Source organism: Chroicocephalus ridibundus, chromosome 1 (genome assembly GCF_963924245.1).
Source record: "Chroicocephalus ridibundus chromosome 1, bChrRid1.1, whole genome shotgun sequence".
Lineage (NCBI taxonomy): Eukaryota > Metazoa > Chordata > Aves > Charadriiformes > Laridae > Chroicocephalus > Chroicocephalus ridibundus.
This window is the reverse complement of record NC_086284.1, coordinates 214,530,240-214,537,417: the sequence shown is the minus strand read 5'-3', so window position 1 is coordinate 214,537,417 and position 7,178 is coordinate 214,530,240. Positions and strand designations below refer to the sequence as shown.

The following is a 7,178-nucleotide window of genomic DNA, read 5'->3' as shown; positions in this document are numbered from 1 at the left end:
TAATAAGTCATACTATATTTATCTATTTTTATTCTTGATTAAAACTGTACTGACAAAATTGATTAGACGAATGTTCTAAGGTACCATTTGTACAAGCTTTTTCATCGAGTTGGGGACCAGTCATTGCACTCAAGGGCAGGGCTGCCACTCAGAGGGATCTAGACAAGTTGGAAGACAGGGCCAACAGGAACTTCATGAAATTCAACGGGGGAAAAAATGCAAAATTCTGCACCTTGTATGAGTTATCCCTCAGCACAGCTGGGGCAAAGCTCTGCTAAAAAGGACTTGGAGGTCCTGGTGGGCAAATAGCTGAATATGAGCCAGCAGCATCCCCTGGCAGCAAAAAGCAACAGTATTCTGGGCTGCTAATGCATGAGCAATACTACACACAGTTTTGGAACAACAGAAAAAGAAAAGGAGTGGTAAACTCTTTCCTGAACCACATGGTCAAATCTCACAGATGGCCCCGATATGAAGGACCAGGGTTGAAACAGAGACCTCCTGATATTCCTCCCATCCTATGTTCCAGGATCCTATGAAGGATCCCAAATTTCTATTCCTGTGTCCTTTGTCAGCATATTTGAAAACGCCACCCATTAGCTTGTCATTTTGATAGTGAGAAGATCATTTAAAAAAAAAAAATCCAGAAGAGCACAACAACGGGTAATGGTTTTAAACTAAAAGAGGGTAGATTCAGACTGATATAAGGAAGTAATTTTTTACAGTGAGGGTGATGAAACACTGGAACAGGTTGCCCAGAGAGGTGTCAGATCCCCCATCCGTGGAAATATTCAAGGTCAGGTTGGATGGGGCTCTGAGCAGCCTGATCTAGTTGAAGATGTCCCTGCTCATTGCAAGGGGGTTGGTTTAGATGGTCTTTAAAGGTTCGTTCCAACCTGAACCCTTCCATGATTCTATGATTGTATCAATTATGTTTTTAGTACCGAGTTAGCAGAGTAGACCTATGCAGACAACCTTGTTTCCTCAAAATTAAGTATTAAAACCCTAGTTCAGCAAATCACTCAGTTAAATTTAAGCATATCTTTATTTCCTATTCATTATAGTCTCACAATTAAATGGATTCACACATTGGTATCTTTTTAAAAGGTTGTAAACACCTACTTGAAGATGGACAAATACTAAACATCTTTCCTGTGCTGAGATGTTTTGTAATATTAAAATGCAATTCTCATTCATTCAATTTGTGGATTAGTTGTTATTTCATTTTACTTTTACAGCGATATGCAGTATTACCAACCATTAGTATGTAAGTAAGAAATGACGAAACTATATGGCTGTCGCATAAAATGTAACGGTACCAAAATTATGAGTTTTAACCCTGAACAACTTTTGAAAGTAAAAGGATCCAGTGCTATGATAGTCCTTTGGCAGGGTGCATGCTGTGACATGGAGTACAGCAGGTACATTCCACCGTGCTCATGTGTTGTGCGCTCCCTGGCCATGGGAAGTTGTGCTGACTTGAGACGAGGACATGCACCGCTGCTGTATGTCATCGTTTTCGTTCAGAGTTGACTCCGTGTCGATATATTCTAACACATACTGCAGTTTCCATCCTGCCCCTTCAGCCTGGTTGTTGTTGGAGGAAACCCATATATGCAGCTGCTTTGGAGGAAACCTCAATGCCTGACTCAGCCTTGGGGCCAGAAGAGCATTGGGCAACAGGAAGGAAAAGCATAGCTGAAAACCGTTGGAATTATCTTCAGCCCGCATAACAAAAGAAATGCTGCTGAGGACCAAAGACCCTCCAAAGCATTGGCTAGAGCTGTTATCTCATTCACAGCTGAGAAGAAATAATTCTCAAGGTCAAATGGAGGCTGAAGTGCTGCTGGCCTCATCCTGGGAGTCCACCAGATAAATCGTTGCTTTTCAAGTGTCAGTAGGAAAAAATGACTTGCTCCTTCTTTATTGATTTAGGGGTCTGTATTCTTCATGTTCTGACATGACCATGGTGACACCTCATTTGAGATCTCCAAATAACAGCACAGTGAGCTACAGCTGTGGTTGACCATAAAAGCTACACAGAAGATCCCTGTGATCCAATGCATGATTCCCTCATTGTGGTAAGACAGCACCGTAAGGCAAAACAGTCCTTTCGAGCTGGACAAGAAACAAGATTAAAATCATCATCTTTGCAAGAACATCCTGTATACTGGCAAGGATAAGAAAAGTTAGATAAAATAAGAGAAATGAATATAAATGTCTGGTCAGATTCTCAGAAGCGTCAGTTGACAAATGACAAATGAATCCAGCAATGCTGTATAAATTTACAATATCTAAGAAACTTATAATGTTTCCTTAGGATAATCCCAAAGCAAAGAAAAAAATCTTAAAATGTTGTAGCTTAGACTCGGAATACTTAAAAAATTATATCCAGTCTTAATACACATGCAGATGACAAGAAAAAGATTTTCAGAATATGGGTTAAATGCGATGCTGAACAGTGTGTGTTAATATTAATTGCTATTTTCACCATTATTCTCTTAATGTTCTAGGAGAGATCAAGAGAAAGACTAGCAAGAATTTTTAACTTACATTGATATGCAAATTAATTTTCCATGTAACATCATGCAGTTTCAGGTGGCAAACTTCATCCTTTATGCTTTTTCCGTCAAAGAAAGAAACAATACCATGTGCCTGAGGTATCCAATCAAAATTTGTGATTTCAAGCTATATGAATCAAGTACGCAGAGTGAAACCCTTAACTGCATGTTGTATGAAGGGTGACTCCATTATGTTCGATGGCAGGATCTGGGTCTTTTTTATTGCTTTTTAAATTATTTTCCTAATAATTCTTAATTACTTTTACATTTTACTTTTTGACCATCACTAACCACTGGGACAACTTTTTCAGAGAACTATACACTGCAATTTCAAGATCACATTCCTCAATGGCAACAACCAATTTTAGCGTTGTGTATGGAAAAATTTGGACTATTTTTTTTTCATGTCTATCCATTAACCCCGCTCATTACCTGCTGATCATCACATGTTGTAGATCACATGTATCAGATTGCTCCAATGTACTGAGTTGTAGAGCTAGAGGTCAAGGCAAGGCTTTAGGTTAGTTGTTAGGCTGTGTCTCAGCATTCAGATCTTAGGTATCCCATAGATCTCTGTGAAGCATTTTCCTGTGTGATTTTCCTTCACAGAAACTAGAGTATCAGAACATCAGTACCTCTGGAACTGAACTTTTAATTCTTTGTATCTGTGTCCTCCATGTATGAAATCCAATATTATTCTGCGCCAGAGATAACAATTTTCTCCCAAAGAACAGAGGCTGTAAAGAAAAATTCATTCATGCTTTTTAGGTACCTCAGGTAGGTTTCAGCTGGCCTAATTTTAAATGTCTACAAAGTAATTGTCTATACTTGAACTAGGTGGGCTTTTTTTGACTCATAGAGACCAGGGAGAGAAATGGGCACTTAAAGAATTGGATTCAACTCATCCTGAGATAGACATCCATAACAGGTCAGAAGATGAAATATGTAATTTAAGTGCCTGTTCTCTCTATGACTACTAAAGAAGTTCAGGTGCATACTGGACCATACAGTTCAGCCGCAGACATCTATGCAGCTGGATAGGTACACGTCCCAAGATGAGCTTGACATCCCGAGTTTACAGTGATGACTGCTGTTTCAGCTCCTACATAGATACCCATTGGAAAGTTTGCAATGTATATGTCTTTGGGCTATAATCGAATCAATCTTTTAATAACTACACTTTTCGCAGTTAGAAAAGATATTTCCCAAAGCAATATGAGCATGATTTTTGTTTTAAATTAAGATTTGGAGTCTGTTGTGAACTGTAGAAACTCTGAGAGAAAGTGCCATGATCGCATACAGCATCATGACCCAAAGGATGCCTGGAAATTTGTTCACTAAATTCTGAATAAAATAGCATAAGTACAATGAGATTACCCTATAATTGCATTTTCACCAAACTACATTATTACTTCTGAATTCAGTATAATTAGTTAAAAGTAGCTCAAATCACCAAGAGGAAACAAAGTAATACAGAGGGAAGAAGTGATAAAGAGTATATCATAATGGTAATGCAGGTTAAGCCAGTGAAAACACCTTGTTCTGTACCTGAGGTAATGGGTAAAAAATACAGTTTCAGATTCTTTGAGTATTTAAAATCTCAGAAGGAAATAGGAAATGTTATATGTACAAAAAGAAAGGGTGATAAAAGCTTGCCTGGCCTTTATGAAGGATGCTAGCATGCTTTTGCCATCATTTTTGGCACAGCTAATCTAACAGCAGTGAAAACTTCTACCTTTACTTCACATACATGTTCAGACACATTGTAGAAGACAAACCTTTATGGCAAAAGTGTGCAAAATTCTGTTGAGCATCAAAAAGGCGTTTCAAGAAGGGCTCAAGGAGTCTTCTAAATGTTGTGGAAAAAAGTGGCTTTGTAATAGTTCGGTAAATTGGCTTCGCTAGGCCTGCAGGTGAGAATGACACAATCTTCTTGGGTTTGGTCTCCGTACTAGCAGGGTCAGAAAGACAGTTTTGAGGTGTCCTGCTTGTTCTTAGGAGTGAGATTGTGTTCTAGCATAACAAAAGACAGCATTCTGGGAAAACAGAAAGCATTCATTTCATTCAAAATATAAACATATTAACAAAACAGACCTAAATCACGCGGGGATGAATTCAGAAATGCGTCAGTCTTTAGCAGATAAGCAAAGGTAGGGTTCAGGTTCAATGCATGAAGAGAATTGTTAGGGACGAGGAAAGCACAGAATCCTGTTAACAATGGGCTATAATGATTTGAATGGGAAACAATGATGAATCATTTCCCAAAAGATAACTTTATGCTACTTAAAAATGTTGGAAGTATTAAAGTCTCGAAGAAAGTTGTTGCATTATTCCTTGCTTGGAATCAAATATTGTCTTGTCCCTCTGTCTCAGGGGCTACTTAAGGCAGAGTCCTGTTAACCCTCAGGCCACGGGACAGTTTTCTGAGAGTGTCCCACACCAAAAGCTTTCAGCCAGCCTCATCTGCAAACCCCTGGCCTGCAGTTCCAAAGTTGTTCTGGAAGCAGTTTAAGCCAATTCAATGGAATTAGCCTTCAAAATCACAGCTGTTTTCCAAACTGCCTCCAGTAGGTCCCCCATTGCCTCTTTCCCGATTCCTAGCCATGAATGTTGATGGCTGAAAGTAGCAATTTTTCTCCAGAAAAATTTGGTTTAATAGCTTGCTGCAAAAATATCCCTCTCCCACAATTTATCCTAGAAAGGCATGAACCCTAGCTTTTTATCCTGCAGATTTCTAGATTCAAAGTTCCCCATGGATTGAAGGAGAGCCAGAAGTTTGAAAGTTACAGGAGCTACAGAGGCACTGCGAAATTCAAGGTCCAGGCTTCCTTCTCCGCCTTTCAGGATCTTGTCAGCCTTTGGTTTGTGTGCATCTGCGCACAACCTCACAGTTTTTTCTGACTCCTTGCCCCCTTTTCTCAATGAGTCTTAAAAAACATATGCAGTTGCTGAATGGAAGAAAGAGAAACTGATTAATAACTGCAATTATGCTGCATCTATTCCCCCACAGGAAACACAGTCCAGCAGTTTAGGGAAGCAAGGCTGATGGTCTTTGCAACTATTTATATTTAAAAGTAATAACTTATACACAGGTGTAAAACTCTTCTGTGGGAATTTGATGTTTGTGGAAGATTTCAGCTTGCTGCCTCTGAGACTGTGATCACCCGTAGGGCACAGATAACAAAAGTGCTGTCAGTGGACAACAGTCCGCTTGCAGAGGTAACCCCGAGAGCTAGGGCTCCCGGTGGCCACAGTCACGGTCTTTCTGATTAGCCTTCCTGCTTTTGCTCATTTGGGGTAGTAAAATGCCCAGCTATGGATGAAATGAAATTCATTTCATGTGTACCATTGAAGAAACAACGGAGAGGAAGAGCTCGAGGTCACCACCAGCTTGGATGCATCAGCCTCTCTCGCTCCCTGAGCCATGTAGCTACTCCAAAGATCTTGCTGCCTTTAGAAAGATGGAGTTTGTAGTTGAAGGAATCAAGCAAGTTATATTATTTCTAGTTAAAAGGAGTCATCCATGAGAGTAAGGCTTTATCTTTTGGGACCGTGCCTCAGCAACCAAATTGCTTGAGGATTTCAGTGGAAAAAAAAAAAGGAAGGAATCAGAGACTGGGGGGTAAGAAGAGGAAGTAGATGTGACCACAGTGGTCCTCAGTGACCTTGGCTGCAATCATCTGTCAGCCCTGTTGGTGTAGTTCATAGGGAAGAATCTGCGTGAATTTTTGGAAGTTCAATAATGTTGAATGTGGTCTGTTATATAACTCTGTCAGTTGCAAAGGGAAAAAAAATGTTTCTTTTTTGCCTCCAATTTTATTCCTTGATGTTGCCTTCAGTGATTTTTTTGAAATTCAGTGTTACTACTCTTCAGTTAATGACTTCTGAAAAAATAAATCTAAACTTTGATAACTTGAGTGATGATTTTTTAATAGTTGTCTAAATCTTAACTTGCAACAAGTTATGTTTAAACATTTTCTTTGGCCAACTTTTAATTTATACTCACTCTTGAAACAGTGCTCTTGCAACATCTTGATTAAGAAGTATTAACAACTGCCTTCAAAGTGTTGGTTTCACAAAGATAAAAGGCAAGACTCTCAGCTTACATAAGCTGTCACATCCTGTGGGCTGATAACATTTCAGATTAGTTGAGTCTCTAATATTAACATTTTCTCTAGACATTCCCAATTTTCCTAGTGAGTTCCACTGTTTTGATTTTTCACTTATACAAATAAAGAAGCCCTAAGGGGCCTAAACTGAGATGCTTTAAGCAGTCCCATTTTCTAATGGAAAGCAGACAGTCCTCTGTCTTCTGAAAACTAGACACCTTTAAGATGTTTGTTTGTTTGGACATGCACAAAACCTAAGCATGCAAAACTGTATTTTTTTAATAAGTTTTTTAAAAATCTCCCTTTTTTCTATATGTACCCGCAAGGATTTGTAAAGACTGCAGTTGTAACATCACTTCAAAAATAAAGGTAATTTGACGTTTTCCTGTGTATCTATGATGAGAGTTTGAGTAACAAATGAGAACTTACCTTTTACATTTTTCTTTATTTTTAAAGCACGAAGAAAATCATGAGGGAGAGCAGAAGGGAGAACGAGTATACGAACAAG

The 7,178-nt window shown here is 38.9% G+C and overlaps 1 long non-coding RNA gene across 2 annotated transcripts; it reads right to left on the bottom strand.

Annotated features, from left to right (window-relative positions):
* Positions 1–447: 447 nt before the first annotated feature.
* On the bottom strand, positions 448–6,956 carry LOC134510395 (uncharacterized). Of its 2 annotated transcripts, XR_010069591.1 has the most exons (4): positions 6,568–6,956; positions 4,340–4,597; positions 2,994–3,298; positions 448–2,118 (listed from the first exon to the last, which is right to left on the bottom strand). It is a non-coding gene; the product is annotated as an uncharacterized LOC134510395 (long non-coding RNA). The 2 variants fall into 2 exon arrangements; XR_010069592.1 differs by lacking the exon at positions 2,994–3,298.
* Positions 6,957–7,178: the final 222 nt, after the last annotated feature.